This window comes from Apteryx mantelli, chromosome 9 (assembly GCF_036417845.1).
Source record: "Apteryx mantelli isolate bAptMan1 chromosome 9, bAptMan1.hap1, whole genome shotgun sequence".
NCBI classification, from domain to species: Eukaryota; Metazoa; Chordata; class Aves; order Apterygiformes; family Apterygidae; genus Apteryx; species Apteryx mantelli.
Window position 1 is genome coordinate 13,472,574 of NC_089986.1, and position 20,472 is coordinate 13,493,045.

The following is a 20,472-nucleotide window of genomic DNA, read 5'->3' on the forward strand; positions in this document are numbered from 1 at the left end:
TCTCTACACATCCATTTGCATGCCTCATGTGGTGTTTTAGCTCTTGGATCGTGCTGCCACGTGCAGGAGGTTCTAGCGAAAATGATGTGCTGGCTCCAGCTCTGTTGTGTTCTGGGCTGTTGTCTGCCTGCATCAGCTGCTCCCTATCCCTTGAAGGTAAATTGCAGTGAGGCGGGAGCAATTGTATGGGTTTTTTCAACAGCTCTTGATAAATTTCTCATGTCTCAGATGATTTGATTCATACCTGATTAAGGGTGTGCCCTATTTCATGGGTGTAACTGGATGTACAAAGGTAGCTGTGTATTTTCAGAAAGTCCCACACTGGATCATTTGCTTTAGTTCCAGCTGTCTTGGTGGATGTAGCTTTTGGGGTCAGAATACTTTCTGCATGTTTTGGTTGTGCACGTTCTACTTGACATGTAATGGAAACGATTCCAGATGCTTTTGTTCTCCAGAGCAAGACAAGGCCTATCCATCTAATGAATAACATGAGTAATTCTGGGTATGATATTGGTATGCTCCTGGGCTCCTGTTCATTCTCCTTTTCTGTTTTTGCTTCCATATTCCAGAGACAATGTTTTCATGTATTGTCTGTGCCTGTATATGTGAACTGCAGCATCTTGGGCTGAGCCTGTCATTTGTTATGATACCCAAAGGAGAGCAGTGAGTCTGCCAGAGAGTGTTGGAAGCACTGTGAAACCAAGCAGAGAGTGCAGGCTGCACTGGTAGAGCAATGTGTGGGTCTGAGGAGCTCCAGCCTGAGAGATGAAGATAAACTGGAGAATGCTGAGAGAAGAGCAGAGTGGTTGACTTGGGGACATAAAGACACTGATTATGGGGGAAGATGAAAAGGATGTAAAAAGTATGTGTTAGCAGAACGTGACGAAGATGGAGACCTGATAAGTATTGAAGTGTATCTGCAGAGGAAAGGAGAGCAGTAGCTTCTGGCAGAACAAAGCTATATGTCTAGGACTGCAACTTGATGCAAAGCAATTCTGAGTCATGGGAATGTAGGGCTCCTGTGGCACTGCAATCACAAGCAATTACAGCATATAATCCTTTTAACAAACTTGCTGGGTTCCATTGGAAACCTAGTTCGGCTCTTTTGCATTCTTCCTGGGGAGCTAGTCTCTCTCATGACTGTTTACTGCCGTGGTTTCTGAGCTGTACGCTCTCCTCCATCTTGTTCCACAACACTTAGTCACAGGAGGTCTGCGTGGGAGGGAGGGACACCCAAGAGAAATGTGTAACTTCATGCAAATCCCTTGGCCACCCAAATTCCTCATGGCAATTTACTACAGCTTGCCTTCTTTGAGCCTGCTGGAGATCTGTGGGATGAGCCCGTGTGCCCCTGCAGCTCCAGTAGGGCTCCACGGCAGAGGGAGCAGAGAGCTGGGGAAAGGTCCCCTTGTGTGCTGTGGCTAGCAAGCAGCAGGATGTGTGGCATTTGGGAGCTGCTCGTTGAGCCACCTTAGCCCAGCTTGCTTACAAAATTCAGTCTTATGAGCAGAAAGGGTAAAGTGGAGGAGGGAGAACTGTATGGCTGACTTAATATTTACTACCTGTGACCAAAACTAGGCTGCCTGTAACTTAAAACAGAAGTACCTAGTGCCTACATCCTAGCTTAAGACAGTAAAATCTAGCAGGGCAGATGTGGCCATATGTGCACATACAGTATGGGATTTGGGTCCCAGTCCAGCATTCACATCCATAAATAGGTCAGTCCCTTCCTTATGATAGCATTTGTGTGCACTTTACAGACATGAACTAACTAATCCTAACAGATGTTTGGCAGCATTGTGATCCCACAAGGAAGTTAAGTATCATTGCACTTTGCTAGAGAGATGCCCAGGATTCAAATAGCACCTGCTAGAAGAGCACAACTAAGCTGGGGTGTGTTCACATGGCTGTGTGGGTTAAGCTTTGCACAGCACCTGCCTTGGTTACATTGGACTGGTCTGACCACATTGGCTTATGTTGCTTTCAGCTATGTAAGGGCCGAATTGTGGCTCCATTGAAACCAAAGACGCAGCTTCCTTTAGCTTTCAAGGGGGAATGGGATTTAGCCCAATGTTTGTGCACACACTCTTTGTTAAAATCCAATTAAAAGGAGGTAGCTGTAGATTTTGTTTGCTGCCTGTCTTTTTTGTGAGCTGATGCGCCCGCATCTTCGCTAGTGGTTTGTGAAGGCATGATGCTCGTGGCTGGTCTGAACCCTTTGCTTTGCCTCCCTCTGTCCCAAAATGTGAACATCAAGTTGCAAGACCCATGATACCTGAGAATCAAGCAAGTTACCTAGATGTGTGTTGCTGAAGAAGCAGGTTGTCGTGGAGTCTCCAGGCTCTGCCATTTGAGATTCATTTCCCAATTGTTGCATCCTCCATCCCATGATAAAGTGCAGCCCCAGCCAGCTGCCAGAGATAACGTGTGAAGCACCTAAGGAACTCCACAACAATGACTTTGTATGGAGTTTTCTGAGGTCTCAGATGGTGAATATACTGTGGCATTTTTTATGAGGAGAAGTTTGCTCAGTACTGCATGGGCTGAAAGCTGCCTGACACTTTGTTTTGTGCGGTACAGGGCAGAGGACTGCGAAGGGAGATACTCTTTTTGCACTGACTCCAGGGCAGTTACTGTTTATGTTCTGGGGTGAATTGGGACCCAAGTCTGGTCTATAGTCATTACTGTTTAAATTCTGGGGTGAATTGTGACCGGAACCTGGTCTACAATCTAAGAGGAGGTATGGAGGATGAAGAAAATGAAAAATGCTTTTTTTTTCGCAGAACATCTTGCTAATTTAGTTTGACATTCTAAAAGTAAGGGAATTTGGCTAACAGTTTTCAAAGAGAAAATGGAACTGTACCATGTCACAGAAGAATGAAGAGTAAGGAAGGCAGCCTGTATATGCTGCTATAGGTGCTGAAATCCATATTCATCCTCTTACTAAAATTCAGCTGCACAAGGGAAGAAAAAGGAATGGATCCACTTCACGTGGCTTGTTAGTGCCCCAACAGCTAGTCTGCAAAAAGCAGCTGTGAAGAAAAACAAGCTCCTGCTGCATCTGATTTTTTTTTTTTCTTTTCCCCTGGGTGCTTTGAAAGATGATCAGGAGGCTTTAGACATTCAGTCTTCTCGCCCAGAAAGGGCCAAAGATTGTACTTGTTTCTGCTGGCCTCTATTTTGTGCTCTAGATTGATTACTGTCCTGATTTTTCAGGGAGAGTTATAAGGCTGCTGAGTAGAGGGGGAGGCACCAGTAGGGCAGTTCTGGATTACTAATAGATTAAGGACTTTTCTTAGGTATTTCCTCACTCAGGTGTGTATCAGTCTTCATCAGTCTCAGAATCATGGCTAAGAATATCAGTGTGTGCTTCTGTCTTCTCAGTTAAAGCTTCTTGAAATCTTGGGACCCTACTAGTTTTTGCTGTTCAACTCCCATGTCCCAAGGAGAAGCCTTGCAGCACCCACCTGTGGCAGCTGCTGCCACCAGTCCCTTGGAGGCAGGCGGGCGTTGGATGGTGAAGTTGGTGGCTGGCTTGACGACGTGTCGCTTGTGGTGGCTGCAGCGCTGGAAGGGTACCTGGAGTCCTCCAGGAGTGAGTCGGGGGTGTTATCCCACTGCAGAGGTGTTTTTCCCAGGTGGGACTTTGTCCTTGCTTTTTGCCGGGGGGGTAAAGTTTGTCCATTTTATAATACAGCCCTGTTGTCTTATCCAGACACCTCAGGCTCCAGCATGTTTAACCCTCCTAGGCTGTAAGCATGATTTTGAGTCACAAAGCAGTTAAATGATTTGCCCAGGGCCATGGTAGCCTGTGGTAAGCTCGGATCTGGAGCCAGGCCTCCCATGTCTTCTGCTAACACTGAAACTGTGGACTGGTCTCCCTGTCCCTCATCACTGTTAACCTGCTGTGTGATTGCTCCATGTGTGCCAAGTACATGCATCCTATTCACCCTGAGCTTTCTGCTGCTGCCTGCTACTGCTGCCTTGCCTTTTTGTCTGCATTAGTTTAATTGACTGAGGAGCTTGCATTAGAAGCTATTCATTCCCCTGGTAACTGTGCTTGACAATCAGAAGTTATTCTTGGGGTGAAGGACTGGTACAGATTTGTTTTCCTTGGCTGCAAAACCGTAGCCCCTAATAGTTTCTCACTAATATGAACCGAGATTGACTTGGTTTACCACTAATTAAAAGCCAAAGGATATGCAGTCCTGTCCAAAATAATTACCATCTTCAGTGAATGGAAGAAAACTCTGCTTGCTTCCCATTTGTTTCCAAACGCCTTCGTTTTGCTGCATTACTCCTGCACTGGCTGCCGCGCAAGAGGGCACTGGCAGAGCTGGGACTTCTGCTTGCGCGAGAGAGCTGGTCCTGTTGGGAAGGGCGAGCTCCCAGCTTGCTGCCGGAGCCACTGCAAGTTTATTGTTAGATCCTTTCTCAGCAGAAAGTTGCTTTTGGACAAGAGGGTAGATATGGCAAAAGTATGAAGCTGTTGAAAACCTTATTAAAACCTAAAAGTTACTTTTGGGGGTGGTGGTTTATTTTTCTCAGTGGGAAGCCACTAAAAGTGACACAGGCATGTGTCTGCACCCCACATGCAGGGGCACGTTTTGGCTTGACTTTTTACTGGTTAGAAAACAAAACAAAACAAAAATGTTTTGACTGTGTCTGTGTGCTCGTTACTGGGAACTCTGAATGCAGCTGCTGGAGTTCCTAGATAGTTTAGTTTCTATCAGTAATTGGTTTCAGATATGCATTAACTTTAATTTATGTATTGTACTGGCCTGGTGATGTAATGAAAGGTGTCCTCTCTCTTCCCTCTGTTTGCTTGACTTCTGCACTTGTCATATATCTGTCATCATAGGAGCTGGGGCCTGCGTGTGATTTGCAGTGTAGCCACACAATTGCTTGCAAAACGGCTGAAGGAGTGCAAAGAGTTACCTCCCTTCAGCTGATCATAAGCGTTCCCCTGCTGACATGTGGTAAGGATCCACCTAAATGCTCTTACTCCATTTCAGTGCAGATCAGAGGGGCTGTCTGAAATCACTGCTGGTCTAAGGGTTGGGAATTGCCTAGTCCAAAGTGGTCAAGCTTTGGTGGTGAGGGCCAGAGCCCAGTGGATGCAGTGTGCCTTAGCTCTGGGGCCTGCAAGGCATAACAGAGGAGCTGTATTTTCTTAAACTGCCTGTTTTGCAAGGCAGTATCTGACTGTGCCCTTAGTAACAGGTTTTTTTAATGCAGATTGAGTCTCTTGTTTTAATTGACTAAGAAAAAAGAACTTGGAGAGGGTTTGAACCCATGACCTTGAGATAAATAGTTTCTTATTGAATCCCCAAGCCCCTGAACCGCCCCCTCTTCTGAAAGTAGTGTAGTTTAATCAAAGGTCAGAGGTTTTGTCGTCTTTGAGAGCCTCAGAAAAAGAGGGCTACACAAGTGAACTCTACTCCTTCCTCTGTGATTGCAGTGATTCTTGTCTTGTCAAGTTCCCATTGAGCTAGTTGTGCTTGTTTTCTGTTCCTTGATGATGACTCTGTTGACCTTCTCTGGTCTCTCTGAATGCTGATAGAGGCCTGGTAATCAAGTCATCTGTGTTTCTGAGGGTTGTAACTAGAGATATGTTGGCTATAGGCAAATGGCTTTGTATGAGGTTGCTGTGAGTCTCTGAATGCAATGTGCTGATTTGCAGGCTTGATATGAAATGGTTGATGCTTGCCAGCTTTTCCCACTCAGTCCCCCACAGATGTCTCCTATTTCTAGGCTGAAGGCTAAGTGTGGTATCTCAAACACTACTGCGTGGTCATTCTTGGCAAGTGCTGACTTGTATATGGTCACTGCTATCTGAACTGTTGTGGTTACCCACAGAGGTACCTTTCTTCCCTCTGTCTCCCCCCCCGAATTTATTCCCTCTGCTTCCTTGTTGAATGATGGTGATCAGTCATGTGGCCATATCTTTTGTGACAGATGCAGTACTCATCCTTCCTGTTCCTTCTCTCTTCTCTTCTCCTCTCCCTCCTTTCTCCTGACTCCTCAATGCAATTGCTGACTCTCCTTGAACCTAGCTGATGGCTGGTATGGAATTGGTCTTGCTTGTTTGCATGTTGGATGCTGGACCACTCGGTGTTGTGTTGAGTCACACTTTGAGGTTGAAAGTAACAGTTAGCAAGTCATAGAGATCTTTCTGTCCCAAAGTTTCTGCAGTGGCTTTCTGTTTTTCCCCTTGCTAAATAAAAAAATTTGATTTGATAATGTGAACATTGGCCTCAGGGACAAAATTCCCACAGACAAGCTCAACATGGTAGAGTGGGAGTAGGTGAGGATAGGTATGACTGTGGTGTTATGTTGTGTGGTGCTACTGTGAATCTTGCCAGTGAGATAGAAGAAGGGTTAAGAGATCTTCCTCGGTCTCGGTGTTTCATTCCTTTGGCATGATGTTGCACCCACGCACTGTAGCTAACGTTTCAAACAAATAGCCACGTACTCTTCCAAAATGGAGTGCTTGGGTGCCGCAGGACTGGAGGATTTTGTGTGGCAAACTCTTGGAAGAAGATAGAGAATGAGTAGTCAAGAAAACTTGGTGCTGAGTAACTATCAGAAACATGGGAAGAAGCTTGATCTCTTCCTATGAGTACCAATGAGCTCCAGTAAAGGAGCTGAGAGATTTTTAACTGATAGCCTTGCCATTCTGCAACCCAAAAGCTTCTTTTTTTTCATCAGCAAAAAGGAATGCAGTCAAAGTGAACTAAATTGTACAGGACCAGAGATACAATTTTTATAGTTGCTGTTGGTGCTACTCAAATATTAAAGGAAATCCAGTGCAAATGCATTGTATATACTTCTCTAGATCAAGATAAAATAGCATGAATGAAGGGGTTGAAGGATTTCTTATTCTTTATTTTTAAGCAGAAGAGGGAAAAATGTAATAATATTTGCACTTACTGTGCTGAAAGAAGTTATGTGATAAATCTCAGTCCATTTTTACAGACAATTAATTAAGTTCCTTTGGTGGGAGGATAATCCGTAGAATTCCCATGGAAGTCTGCAAGGCTAATTTTCTTGCACACGACACTGGCAGGATATTTGAGCTCTGAAGCTTTTGCCTTTGCCTTAACAAAAGCCCCACCTCAACCCAGCTGAGAGGGCTGGAGCTTGTATGAGCCCAGGTTGCTGAGGTAATGGTGCATAACCGGTGCATAGAGAGGACTGTATTCCTGGTATCCACATCTCTGTTTCCTCTGGGAGGAGAAAGTTACTCATTGACATGTAAGGGAAACACATCGAGCTGTGTGTCATTCTGGAGGCAGACGATTACCACGTTGTTATATTGAGATAGATCGATGTTTGACAGCTATGCCGGGGGATGGCCTGTTCACAGTAGTGCTGAGCTAGGGGATTAGGATCTTGTTTCCTTTCCATTGTCGTGCTATTATATAAGCTTGTTTTCCTCCCCTCCACCCGCCTGGGCCGTTTTAATACTGGGGTTGTAGTGCAGCAGCCAAGACCTTATTTTAGCAGTTAGTGTCAGGCTGAGAGAAGCGAGGGAGGGCTTGCATGTCCTGGTTGTGTTGCCCAGAGATGGTCGGGATGACTTTGGGTTGTCAGGACAGAGATGCTTGTGTTGGAGCATGTGGGGTCACTCTGTGCTGTCCTTTGGTGGTGGCTGGGTTGGGCTTCTTGGGTGACCATTGGAGTGAATTGGGCATTTGGGCATGTTGAGTGGCGTGTGTCGGGTCAGCAGTGACAACCGAGCCCGACCTTCTAGCCGATGTGGTGATCCCAGACACCTCTCCGTCGGTCCTTGCCTCGCTAACATGGAGGGACACTGTCTTGAGAGGATTCTTTAGTAACCTGCATGCCAAAGCTGGTGAATACCTAGAAGAGGTTTTTTTGTGTCAATTCCAGCAGCCCTTGGCTCACCTCCTCCTCTGTTTTGCTCTGCGTGAGCTGCACAAGACCCTTTGGAGGAGAAAAGGGGCTTGCGGCCTCCCTTGTGGGAACTGGGGCCTTTGCCACAGCAGGCGCATTTCCCAGTAACAGGTCTGAAAACCTGCCTCTGTTTTCTTTCCTGCCGCTTAGCTGGAAGGGCCAAATTCAGTGAGGGCCCTGGATTCCAGCTGAAGTTGGGGGAAATTCAGGAACTCCAACAGCATTTTTTTTAATGTATTTTCTGTACGTCTCCGTCCCCATCGATAATGGAGATGATGGTACTTTCTTGTTCGGAAAGCGGACGCATCCATGGACATCTGTGTTCCTCTTATTTTTGAAATGTAATAATGGCAGTTATTAGGGCTTGTCAGAATTTCTCCAAATTTTTTTTATATACATTTGGTAAACGGCTCCATTCTCACAATGGAGATTTCTGCTGGAACATCAGCTTTCAGCTTCTTGTTTTGTAAAGGAAAAAAAAATCAGGTTTCTTTATTCTTCTGTTTGTGATGGTAACACAACCTTTTGTTGAAAACAAAAATGTTTTCATGAAAAGCAGTCCTTGATGAGGCTGCTCCACTCTGCACTGGTTGAGTACCACGCTTCCATTTTAACCTTTGCCTCCCTGCCCCATCAAGATTTTCTCTTTTTTTGAAGAAATGCACGTTCAGCCTCTTGATCCAGCTGTTTGGAAAGAGGACCAGTGGTTGAAAAGGTGGAATAACTACACTGAGAGATAGTTCTTTTTTTTAAATATATATTTGGACACCTTGATTGTCCTATCTGAAGCTATTCTCTCCAAGTCTGAAACTGTGACAGCTTACTATTAAGATATAAAAATGAGACAAAATAGCTAATGTGTAGTCATCCTTGGAAAGGGAGGAAAGGGTGAGACAGACGTTTCTAAACCAGATATAGAGATTTACTGGTCCTGGCTGATTGTGTTCTTTTTTAGATGTCACGATGGATTATAATGCCTTCAGAAATATCTAACCTCACTGAGTGAGCATGAAAGTGGGGAATCCAGCTGTCTGCCAGATATTTGCTGCTATTTTCAAATGACCTGGCCAAAGCTGGGTAAAACAGAAAGCTTGAACCGCAAATGCTGTCTAGTTGTGTAGGCTCTAAATTTTAGAAGTTTCACTTAGAATTTTTTTTTTTTTTAAAAAAAAAGGGCAAGAGAACTGCCATGGTATTAAGGGTTTCATTGTGGTGAGTCCCAAGCAAGTCTGGGAGGAGATGACCTTTGCTCTCATATTCTTGCCATTTAAAACCAAAGTGGATAAAGATCATCATCCGTTATAATAAAACATCCTTCCTCCTCATTTTCATTATTTATATTGCTGTGATTCTGAGCAGTGCTGTTAGACTGAACAAACGTGCACAAAAATGCTATCCCTGCGCTAGGAGATTTCAGCCTAAATATGGTCTGATGAAGACACTGGCCTGAGAATGGAGAATGCGGAGCCCTTGACCAGCCTCTGTGACTTAGGGCACAGCACTTCTGTGTTCCCTAGTGCTCTTAGTCACTGCTAATCTGTTTTTCTTTACCAAACAGCATTCTGCTTGTGCTGGTGCTTAGTGAGACTGGCCATTCCTTGGGGAAAAAATGATTTTTTTTCCCTTTTTTTGCATTGCAAAACATTATCCTTTGTTTGAAACCCAGGCTCTGTGCTGCTCTGATACTGCATGAGAACTTGAAAGTGAAATCAATTATCCTTCTTTGATCAAGGAGCTGGGGTGCATTCAAGTGAGAAAGTGAAACTGCCCCCCTCTTGCTTGAGGTCCCTCTGACGAGGCTTAGTGAAATGCAGACAGTAAATGTTGGGGAGGGGGAATCAATGAGGCTATTTTGAAAATCTTCTACTTCCAGTAGACTGAGGGAGTGTGAACAGCATGAGGCTGGTAGTCTGTGCTTGAAAATACAGGGTCCAATCCTGGTGTCAATTACAGACACGTAGATCACAGGCAGCGCTGTTGGCAGTGATGGGGAGCTGCTGAAAGGTCACTCCAGAGCAGGACCTGCAGGCTTTTTGGCATATGCATGCTGATTCCTCCCGTTCCTTAGCCACCCTTCTCTTCCAGCCATCTTTTCAGCACTATGTATACTTAAAATAACAGGGATGTGATATGGCTGGCTCTGCTGTTGGGTTGGTCCCCGCTGTCACCCAGCTCCTCCAGCTGAGAGCTCACTGCAGCCTGGGCTGGGGTGGCTTCTGGCCACCTGTCCGCAGCTCCCAGCATGCTGTAGGTAGGGCTGTCTCACAGGTTCCTTGGCCATTACATAAATACGTCCTGCCCTGAATAATTTTTCATTTGGGCAACTGTTTTGTTATAACACAGTAGTTTCTGTGTTGGGAAGCCGGATCCCATCCCTTTGGGGCTGCTGTGCCCGAAAGAATGCACTGGAACGGTCTTGCCTCCTTCTTTCACCCCTGTCCTTTTTTTCCTTCTTTTTAATCTCATTTTATAAACCCTGGGACAAACCTGAAAATCTAGTGCGACAGCAAATGAGTCATCTGGCCCAGAAGCCGGATGTGCCACTGCTCTAGGGACCTGGGGCTCATGTGGGGTGATGTTTTAAAGCAAAGCTCTCCTACCTAGAAGTACGCAGGGGCCTGCTGATGATTTTGTTCTTTAATTGGTGCTAATTTTACCTGTTGGAGCTGATGCTGCAGGTCTGTGCTGCAGCTGACACCAGCCTTCCTTCAGAATGAAGGATGGCCCAGGAGTTTGGAAGTGATAAGTTCCATTATGGTCAATTTTGACACACATGACTGTGGATTTGAAAACAGCTTAGTGCTGAGTACTGAGTAGTTTCTTGCGGATCAAAACTTAGGGACAGCTCTTCTGCATGTGAAACTTGATTTGCTTAGTACATCTACTGCTTTACACCAACACAGGATCTCGCCTCCAAAAAAAGCAACAGCCAAGCATATTAGTTGGTGCTGTTTGTATTGATAAATTTTGGAGCAGGTGCTGGCTGCTGGTGGGATTGAAAAGTGACAGAACAGAGGAAATGCTTCTCGAGCTTTTGTAATCTTGCATGATCTTGTTATTAGATAACTTTTAAAAATGCTTATTTTAGTGGTTTAATTTTAATAAATGAAACCTGGGAAGCACAGAAACAAGTAAGCACACACAAAGTTATTAGTCTAGGCCAGATTCTGCAAGCATTAGTGTTCTGGGATAGGAAGATAGGTCAGTACCTCAGGGCAGCTATGTTCAAGTGTAAAACTACTTACATATATATGTTGAATTTTAAGTCAGGATTGAGCTCTGAATTCAGGTTTACCTATAAGGGGACTGATTTTCCGAAGTGTGAGGTACATGGAAACCTTAGACAGCTCAATAGGAGGTGGTGATGATCAGCACTGCTGAGGATTAGGTCTGGCTCAGTAGCTGAGGAACTAACTTGAGATTTCTGAGTTGAAAGACTCCGGCCAGCAAATAATGAATAATGGCACAGAGTGGGAAAGATATAAAAATACATATGTCAAAACCTTGCAGGCTTTTAAGTGTTTTTCATTTAAAATGAAAAGGTCAGGTTGAATGGGGTTGTCATCTGGGGACCTGTACGAGCACATGCCAATCATACAACAGCAGACCCTTGTCAACTCATGTTGATGACTGACTCACTGAGAGCTTGCCTGCACTTAAAAATTGTTGACTGGAACAGTTAAAACTACAGCTTCCCTTGTTGCAGTCAGACTGAGACATCTGTTCCACGTAGGAAAGGGAATGAACTATCCACTGTGAGGCTGCTTTATCCCAGTTTATCTGTTGTTCGTGCTTGGGCTGCTGCAAGTATAGCCACGTTGATTAAAAAAAGTTGAATTCTGAATACTGGTAAGATTTTTAAGTGCAAAACCAGACTTAAAAAATGAATGCAACTTTTGACCAGTCAGAAAAACACATATGTTACTTAAAAAATATATATACACAGCTGTTATATTAGCAGTGTAATTAGCAATTATTGACATTATTTTAATGGATAAGATTTTCTTTTAATGGGATCAGTGATTCTCATTACTTCAATTTCTAAGTGACTGCAGTAATGTTATTCTAGAGAGACCTATTTTTCTGAAAGTGCTGACCCTGCTTCTCTGAAAGGTAGACTTCTTGCAGAGGTTTTAAATTGTCCACTTCTGAAAACATCTGAACAATTTAATAGAACTCGAAACATACCAGAGGATTAATTTTTAAATCCAGGCAATGTAAATTACTTCTTTTAATTATGATTTAAATCAACAAACAGGGCACTTTGCTTTACATACCTTTTTTTTTTCTTTCTTTTTTTTAAAGTTCTTTCAGCTTTTTCTTAAGAAAGGCTGATTCTTACTGTTGGTAGTACAGCATCTCTAGTCAGTGTGTGAACAGATAGTTTCTGATCATCATGTCTTTCTGGATCTTAGAGTTAGTAGATCTCAGCCTCTCACCTTATTTTGCTTTCACCTTGGGATTGCTTTTATAACTTCTAAGCACTTTCTCAGCTTTTTATGAGCTGTTTTTTGTATGAGCTGTTTCTTTTTTCAACTAGTTGAAAAAAAAAAATAGTGAAGAAAACAATCTTCTGTCAGATTTACACTCTCAGAAAGTTCTGGTTCCTGTAGTTTTTTCAGAGACTTGACTTAGTACTTCGACTGTGATAGCTGATTCCTACTGTTTGGGTATTTGCTTTAAATTGTTTTAAATGTTAGATTGCCTATTTAAATGCTTCAGGGTGTATTGAAATAAGTGATTTGTGGTGTGCTAAGCATAAAAATGAAGATGCATGTGTGCACATTTACATGTGTACAGACTCGGAAATCTCAGTGTAGCTGGTGATCCGAAGTTACAGGAGTTGTACTGAGTTATGCCAGATGGGAGCTTGACCATATAAAGGTGTATTACAAAAGAAACTTTCTGCAATTATCTCTTTCAGGACTGTGATAGGAAGCTGGGATTTCTTTGATGTGAGATTAAAGTCAGAATTAACCATTTACTGGCCATTGATCATCTGTTAACAGTGGTTCTGAACTAGAAGGGACCTGAGTTTGGTAAATGTAGAATTTGGTCTGTCAATATTTCTGTTCTAATAGCACCTAAAAATCCCCCACAGAGGTTACTGGGGCATGTTATATGAAACCCAGAGATGGATCTTTAGGGCAGGTCTTGCATGGGTTTCCCTGGGGGCTCTACTGGAGGAAAGACTTGTGTTGAAAGTGGTGGCAACAATCTGGGTAGTTTCTTTACTGTTAGCTCATTTGTCTTTCCCCTACCTGAGCCAAAGCAGGAATGAACATGACCAAGAGGAGGCCAGTGGGGCATGCACCAAGGAATGGGACAGATCCTTCTTTGGGGCAGGCTGGTCTCTTGTTGCCGCACATTAGCTCTGTACCACCTGAGATGAGATCAGATGGGGAGGGTTTGCCCAATGATTTTCTGTTGTTTCCAAAGATCTGCAATGCTTGTATGCTTCCCAGTAGAGTCAGTGTGATTGAGGCTACAGGAATGGTAGTCACAAGCAGACAGGGGACAGCCAGCATGGAGAGTAAACTCAAGCGGATACAGCTCAGTTAGCCATGTCTGTCAGAGTCCTGTAATTAATCTTACCAATACTTCTTGAGTTAGACCTGATGAAAGACAAGCCTGAGCCAAAGTCTCTTAAGCAGAGGTTGGGTCCCAAGAATATTGTCTTACTTGAAGCTCCCGGAGGTGCTGTTGCGGGTTGAATTGAGACAATGTTGGAACTACAGGGGAATATTTGTTGTCTTCAGCCTTTACAGATAAGACCAAAGGGCATTTTGCCAGGAGCCTGTGGGAAGGACCTAAATTGTATATAACTCTACATCATTTTAGAATGAAAAGTAAACATGCACAACCATAATATTTGCTTGTACTTGTCTCCTCCTTGATGGATGGAGAGAAATTGCTCGTTGGCTGAGTTCACCAGCAATAAACCCCTGTAGTTACTCATCTTTGTCCCGAGCCTGTAGTGAGTGGGAGAGGCCAGTAATGGGCCATTGCAATCTCTGGTTGAATCTGCTCTTGTTGCACCTGAGGGTTCTGGGGACTCTTGATGCCTGTTCTGCCTAGACTTGGGTCCAACCCTGTGGGGAATCAGGGCTGGGTGCTGTCATAGGGACTGTGGTCTTTGTGTTGGGCTGAGCTGAGAGGGGGCAGGGTGGACCCCAGCATGTTCTTGTGACTTTGGCACAATGGAGATCTACTGCCACTTAGGAGAGGTGAAAATCCTGTCCCCTTGCTGTGGTAGTATCAGGTCTGATGTACAGTGACAAGGGTGTCCTGATGTGGAAAGGAACTGTTGTGCTGGGTGCAAAGGGTAGGTGAAGGCCTGAGAAGGGTGGCCTGTACTGTGAGCTGTCCAGCTCTCTTCCTCTTGTGTTTTGCTATGAATTGCTTATAGACCTTACGGGCTAAAATACCTTCTTGTGAGCAGTGCAGGTAGGAAAAATGCAAACCTGAATCGAGCATTTCTTTCATTACATCAGCCAATGGCAATAACCTTTTGCTCAGAGTGATGCTTTACATGGTTCTGTGTAATGATAGGACTGGTCCATGTGCCCAGGAGATACGGTGGGTGGATGCAGGCAAGGAGTGCAAGGAGACAGTAGTGATTAGCTGGTGGGATGGTGGGCTTCACAGTCAAACTGCTGCCAAAGTTCTCCCAGGAGGTGGATTTTGAAGAATTAGGGGAGAAGGCATACAGGGCTGAGGTGAGCTGTGAGGGCCTTGAAAGCAACAGCGGACAACTTCTGCTAGGCATGACGGGGAACTGGTTCAAGTGACAAACCCTAAAGGGCAGTCGTGACTTCACAGCTGTGTGCTGAGCGAAGATGGCATTTGTTGTGAGCGAGATAGCGCTCGTGGGGTAGCCAGGATGTGGAGAGGACAGGGCACAGGCTGTAGGGAGAGGCAGGAAGGAGTGTGCGTTTCAGATGCCGCATATCAGCATGGGCCGCAGTGGTCCATCTTGGTGTGCCACGTGCAGGCACGTCTGTTCATCTGGCCACAGTGACTCAGTGAACTGGGATGGCTGACGGGCTGGCCCCTGTGCTGACCGCAAAGTTGTTAACTCTGCCTTTGTCTTCTGTAGAGGGAAAACCAGCACCAACTGTGTCACTTTGCTTTTACTGCATGGGTCCCCCTAAAGGAAAGGTAGAGGGAGGCTTTGAAGAATAGGTGGTGTTTGCTTTGCAGCTGTGCTCCTGCAGGAAGGAGTGAGAAAACCCCTGAATGGGAATTTAACAGAACGCCTCCAAAAAAGGGCTGCATAGAGGTGGAGGATTTAGTGAACAGGATGGTAGTATAGCTCTGCTCACGGCAATGGCAAGCTCCATGAGCTTCAAACCTGAATTAAATGATGCCTCCTAGCTCTCTCACTGTACTTCAGGTCACAGAGACTAACCATAGATTTACTCTGTTCTGTCACGTTGTCTCCTTTTACCTCTCTCTCCTCAGAGGCATGAATAATAGTCTAGTAGCCGTGGCTTGAAGAGTTATAACTTGTCAACTGAGTTGTGGTAACTGAAAGCCTGCATTTCTCAGCCTGTGCCACTCACAAGGTAAAATTTAAACTATGGGAAAATGCAAACTGAGTGTGCAACACCTTATCACAGCTCAGCTGCTGCATGGTAACTCAGCCATTTTCAATCTTACATCCCTACCCTTAAAAATTGGCATGTTTTGTTGTATTCCTAATGTGTCGCCTTAAAACTCAGCATTGCATATTGGCGTGGTTTGCAGTGGTGATGCTTTTATGGGGTGCACAGAGTGGCTGCTGTAAAGCAGTCCAGAAAAATGGAGGTTTCTGTCTAAGAAAGCCAGAGAAGAAAATGCTCCATTTCCCAGAAGCTGTGTGGGTTAAACTGCAAGTTTTGGAGAAGAGTTGTTGGGAGGCCCACCCGGCATGCATCACATGGAAAACTCTCTCTCTTCACAGGGCTGGGAAAGAAATCCAAAGTCGTGACTCAGGAGGAGCCTGAGGAAGACGGAAGCCCTGCATATCTCCAAAAGCCGCCTCACCGACTTCTTCCCCCTGGGCAAAGCTGTGTAGTGCGAGAACTGGTACGTACGCACATCTCACAGGCGTGAGGGGAGCTTTCTCCGAAGAATTTGTGGCTTTTCTGAGAGTAGCACTTTATTCGTGGCTCTCTGCAAATAAATAAATTATATTGACTCCTGAGTGTGGAGAGGGGTTGGGATCATTGGGAAATATGAGACAAAGATAGAGATTCACTTTGGTGCTTGCACCCAGAGGCCTTGGTGGCGAAGGGCTTAGCACCTGTGAGAAGCTGCAAGTGTTCAGAAGTCGTGACTGACTGTGACTGAGGTGTTAGTTATGCTCTGTCGAGTGGTGTATGGTGTGATACCATACATGTATAGGTGATGTGGGGAGGGTATTCACAAATGCATGCATAATAAATGCATATATTTATAGATACACACTGTACAAATCTGGGCACACTGAAACCAAGATGCACAATGCATATATAGTATATACTATATGAAGTGTATGAGCTTGGGGGTGTATATACCAAATGTCTGTATATACTATATAAGGAGATAAAAGAATGCATATGCATTCATGCTGTCTTTTTTCTTCTCTCTCTCTGTCTCTTCTTCTCTCTGTGGAGCTGTTGCAAAGCTACCAGATCCAACCTCCTGGAGAGCCTTTCTGGCCAAGGTTTTACAAGCCAACACCTGCTTTGATTGCCTGACTTTTTTCTATATTTATTCCTTTGCACTCAGTCTTTGCCTTTGCCTGCAAAGTGGAACTGTCACAAACATTTGTGTTAACTTTTGGCTGTAGAAGACTTCAGCTTGCAAGTCCTAAATCTGTTCTTGTGCATGTTGGGGGAGGGTGGGTATGCATGTGTATTTGTGCATGTGAGCATATGAACATCTCTAGTCCTCACTCTCTGCATTATGGCTGTTTTCCATGGTCTGTCTGCCTGTGAAGCCGCAGCAATCCTTGCGTTATGTATGTCATGCAGTTGTGCTTTCTGCCTCTGAGACATTTTTATGAATCAAATATACAGAGCAGTTCTGCTTATGTAATGTCAGCTTATGTAATGTCATTTAAAAGAAATTCCTCACGCCTGACCGAGTGGCCAAGTGATAACGATCCGTACTTCTATGCAGGAGGCTTGGGTTGGATTTTATTACCAGGCCCCCAACCTTTTATTTTCCAGGGTTAGAAGTGGTGCAAGGAGAGTGGCTTGTGGCACTGTGTAGCAGGGAGCTCTTGGTTAGGATATGGTTGGGCGCTGATTTCTTCTTCCCTTGGGTTTCTCTCCTCTGTGCAGTTTGGGGTGAAAGGTGCTCTAAAGTAGAGGCACCGAACTCTGGCTCATGCATTCAAAAGCTGGGACTGCAGTGATGCTGTGGCAGTCCTGCCTCCAAAAGGGAGGATGTCCTGGGGTGAATGAGAGGAAGGCAAAGAGCCAGTTCAGCCAGACTCCTTAGGTACCACTGTTTAAAACAAGCAGGGTGGAAAGGGAGAGGCTATAATGCCATTTCAGCTGGGAAACCAAAGGGAGATCATAATGCTGTCCCTCAGGAACGTGAAGCTGGGGAAATAGCCACGTGGTGGGTTTCTAATCAGCAAATGCTCTCGAAGACGCACGCATTTGCTCCTGACTGCGAGGGATCCTCGTGGGCTGAGGGTGCCCCCATCCCTGTGCGCTGTCCTTGAAGGGTGAAGTTAGTGCTTGCTTCCAGTCCGGTGGGTACAATTCGCACTTATTGAAAAGCAGCACTAGGCTGCCTGCCAGGAGCCAGGAACTGGCTTGCCCTGATATGCTCCAGGCCCTAAGCTCCCAGTCCCTCTAACAACTTTATTTGTTTCTGGCATGGGAGTCCCTCTAAGGTCACAAAGCTGTTAGTCCCAGGTTTCAACCCCAGGCGCCATAAAATGTATCCTGCCTGACCCCTGTGTAAATAAGAGGTGGTATTAGCAGCCAGCATTCCCCTGGGTTTCATTTTCCCGTCCCCACTGTTTGTGCCACTCTGCAGCCTGCATTCCTCTCCGGTTTGGTAAGCCATTTGCCTCTTGAGCTGACACAGCTAATATTTCCCCTGCTGGCAGGGCAGGCGCGTTAGTGGCATTTAACTGTTAAGGAGAACCTCAGTCTGTTAATGCTCCAGCAGCCTAGATCAGTAAGAGCTGATGCGCTCCCGGGACAAGCTTTCAACTATTCCAGTTGCTTCTTCTCCAGCACTTTTGTTCCCTTGCTTGTCTTACACTATTCTCAACTTCATCTTGCTGTTGAAACTCATGTTATTCACACAGGCAATGCCCTGGGAGTTGCTTTCTGTAAAGGGCAGAGAAATTTGGTCAGAGTCTGCAAAATCTTTCCGGGCACTTATATGACCCTTCTTACTATAGTTTTGGAGCATCTTCTACCATGGTGACTACAGTGCTCAGAATATCTCCATTTCTGACCGTGGAGAATACTCCTGAAAGGCAGGCTGCTGGCTGGGGTATGTCGCCCCTGGGGAGGTTTTACTGAGTTTTTAGAAAAATAATTAATCAGCTGCTCACCAAGAATGATTCTGTCCCATCCTGCATTTGGGGAAAATGTTGTACTGGTGTTGCCCTGGTGTACCTCTTGCTGTCATTTGAGTTGTTGGTTGTTTATGGAAGCTGATTTAAGTGTAATGGACATATGCCTGTATTGCCCTGTAATTGCCCTGTATTGCCCTACTGCTGAGCTAGCATTCCTATAAACAGAGCCTGAATCTGGTTTTATTTTTTTTGCAGTGGTAATGATGGATCATTACATTAAGTGTGATTCCTATTCTAAAAGGCAGAAAGCTTTGTATTTTTTGTTGTTGTTCTTTTTTTTTTTTTTTTTTTTTTTTCCTGAGGCAAAGGCTTATGTGTTTTCTTTCACCTGTGGTATCAGTGGCTGAACTCACGCTGTTGTGGATCCCTGACCTCTGTATAGTTACTGGAGGTAATTATATGGCCTCTGTTGCTGCAGGGTTTCACCTCTTCTCACTCTGTGATTCAGTATCAGTAAAAGCCAGATGTGTTGTAATGTCGCTTTTTTACAGTTTATTTTGGCCATACATGGGCAGAGTCAGCTTTGGAATTCCTTTCCTATAAATTCAATAGCATCTTGTGGGTGGTGGTGGGGGATCGCTCTGGTAGTATCAACTCGGCAGTCTGTTCCCATTGAAAACGTCCTGATTTGCACATTCCTCAAACGCTGCGTGCTCAGTATAGCTAATGGCTGCAGCTACGAGGAGGATCTCTTTCCTTCTGGGCAGAAGGGCTGCGAGGGTTTCACCCCTGCTCTTCTGCCAGGGATGCCAGCAGGAGTGTCTGCCTCCCTGTCACCTGCAGATCGGCTCTTGCAGCTGAGGGGAGACGTGCAAGGATGGGAAAGGAGCACTGTCCCGGTACCCCATGGGAGCGTTGTTATGGGTCAATGGCTCTTGCGCACAGGCAGGCTCTGTGGCTGGCCGGTGCCCTGTGAACATAACTGTTCCGCCTCCCAAATTCGCTTCATGGGATGAGCATCAAAGTTCGAGCCTGTCTTAAAGTAGAGGAGAGGCTCTGTGCCCGCTGGGTCCCTTCAGCTGCGGGGTCCCCCATCGCGAGTGCCAGCAGGCAGCCTTCTGGGGCACTGACAAACCTTTTCTTAACTGTGCTCGTACTGCTTGTGCAACAGGGGCGCAGTCATTTGGGCTGAGGCAAGCAACCTTTTGGTTTCAGGCTGGAAGAATGGTTCTGGCAGGGCAAGAATTGAGGGATGCTGCCTTTCTGGGGCTGCCTTTCCCTGCCGGGAGATGTCAGCTTGTCCAAAGAGCATGTTCCTTTGCACAGATCCGTGTTTTCCTTGCGTGAAGCAAAATCAAATACAGTTTGTTTTACAAAGCACCAGCTAAGATGAGCCAGGTCAGGGGAGCTCTTCTCTGCCCCAGGGAGCAGTTGGAGTTGGCTGTGGCAAGTGGGACCCTGTGGCCACACACAATCTTGCTCGTGCCGGCGTACCCCGTTTGCCAGATAGGTCTGATCCCTTTCTCTAGGGGGACTGATTGCTGTGCCCTGCCTCTTCTGCTGCTGAGCTAGCATCACTATAAACAGAGCCTGATTCTGCCTACTTGCCTTCCAATAACGCTCTGAAAAACAGTTCTGGTCTGTTTTCTGCGGATGAGTCAAGTGAGGGATGGAGGTTTGCTGCAGCAGCCTGGGGTGAGGGGTGAAGGCTCTCCCGGAGCTCGCCCCGTCGCGCGCCGTGCGTGCGCGCTGCCCGTGTGTCCCAGGAGGGGACGGAAACGCGCTCTGTGTGTCGTGGGTCAGGCCAGGAGCTGCTCAAGCGCAGGCCAGGACGGCACCGGTAACGTGTACCCAGGGCTCAGGCTGCGCAAGGGTCGGTGTGGATAATGTGCGCAGCGCCTGGAATTCAGTCTTGAGGGGGGCAAGTCATCCGAGTGCCAAAGCCAGGGAGAGAAGGGTGATTTTTTTTGACATCCTTTGGAGTTTTGATCTCCATATTTGGAAATGTTTACCCATTGCTCTGATCTATTGCAAGGGAG

The 20,472-nt window shown here is 45.6% G+C and overlaps 1 protein-coding gene across 7 annotated transcripts in view; it reads left to right on the forward strand.

Moving 5' to 3' along the window:
- The window catches only part of LPP (LIM domain containing preferred translocation partner in lipoma), a 356,904-nt gene that overhangs the window by 10,807 nt on the left and 325,625 nt on the right, over nt 1–20,472 (forward strand). For 6 of the 7 annotated variants that reach the window (XM_067301782.1, XM_067301780.1, XM_067301788.1 and 3 more), the window contains exon 2: nt 15,866–15,990. The exons of the other annotated variant lie outside the window; for it this stretch is intronic. The gene's annotated coding sequence lies outside the window, so the exon portion shown is untranslated. The remainder of the gene's footprint in view (nt 1–15,865; nt 15,991–20,472) is intronic. 7 annotated transcript variants of the gene reach the window in all.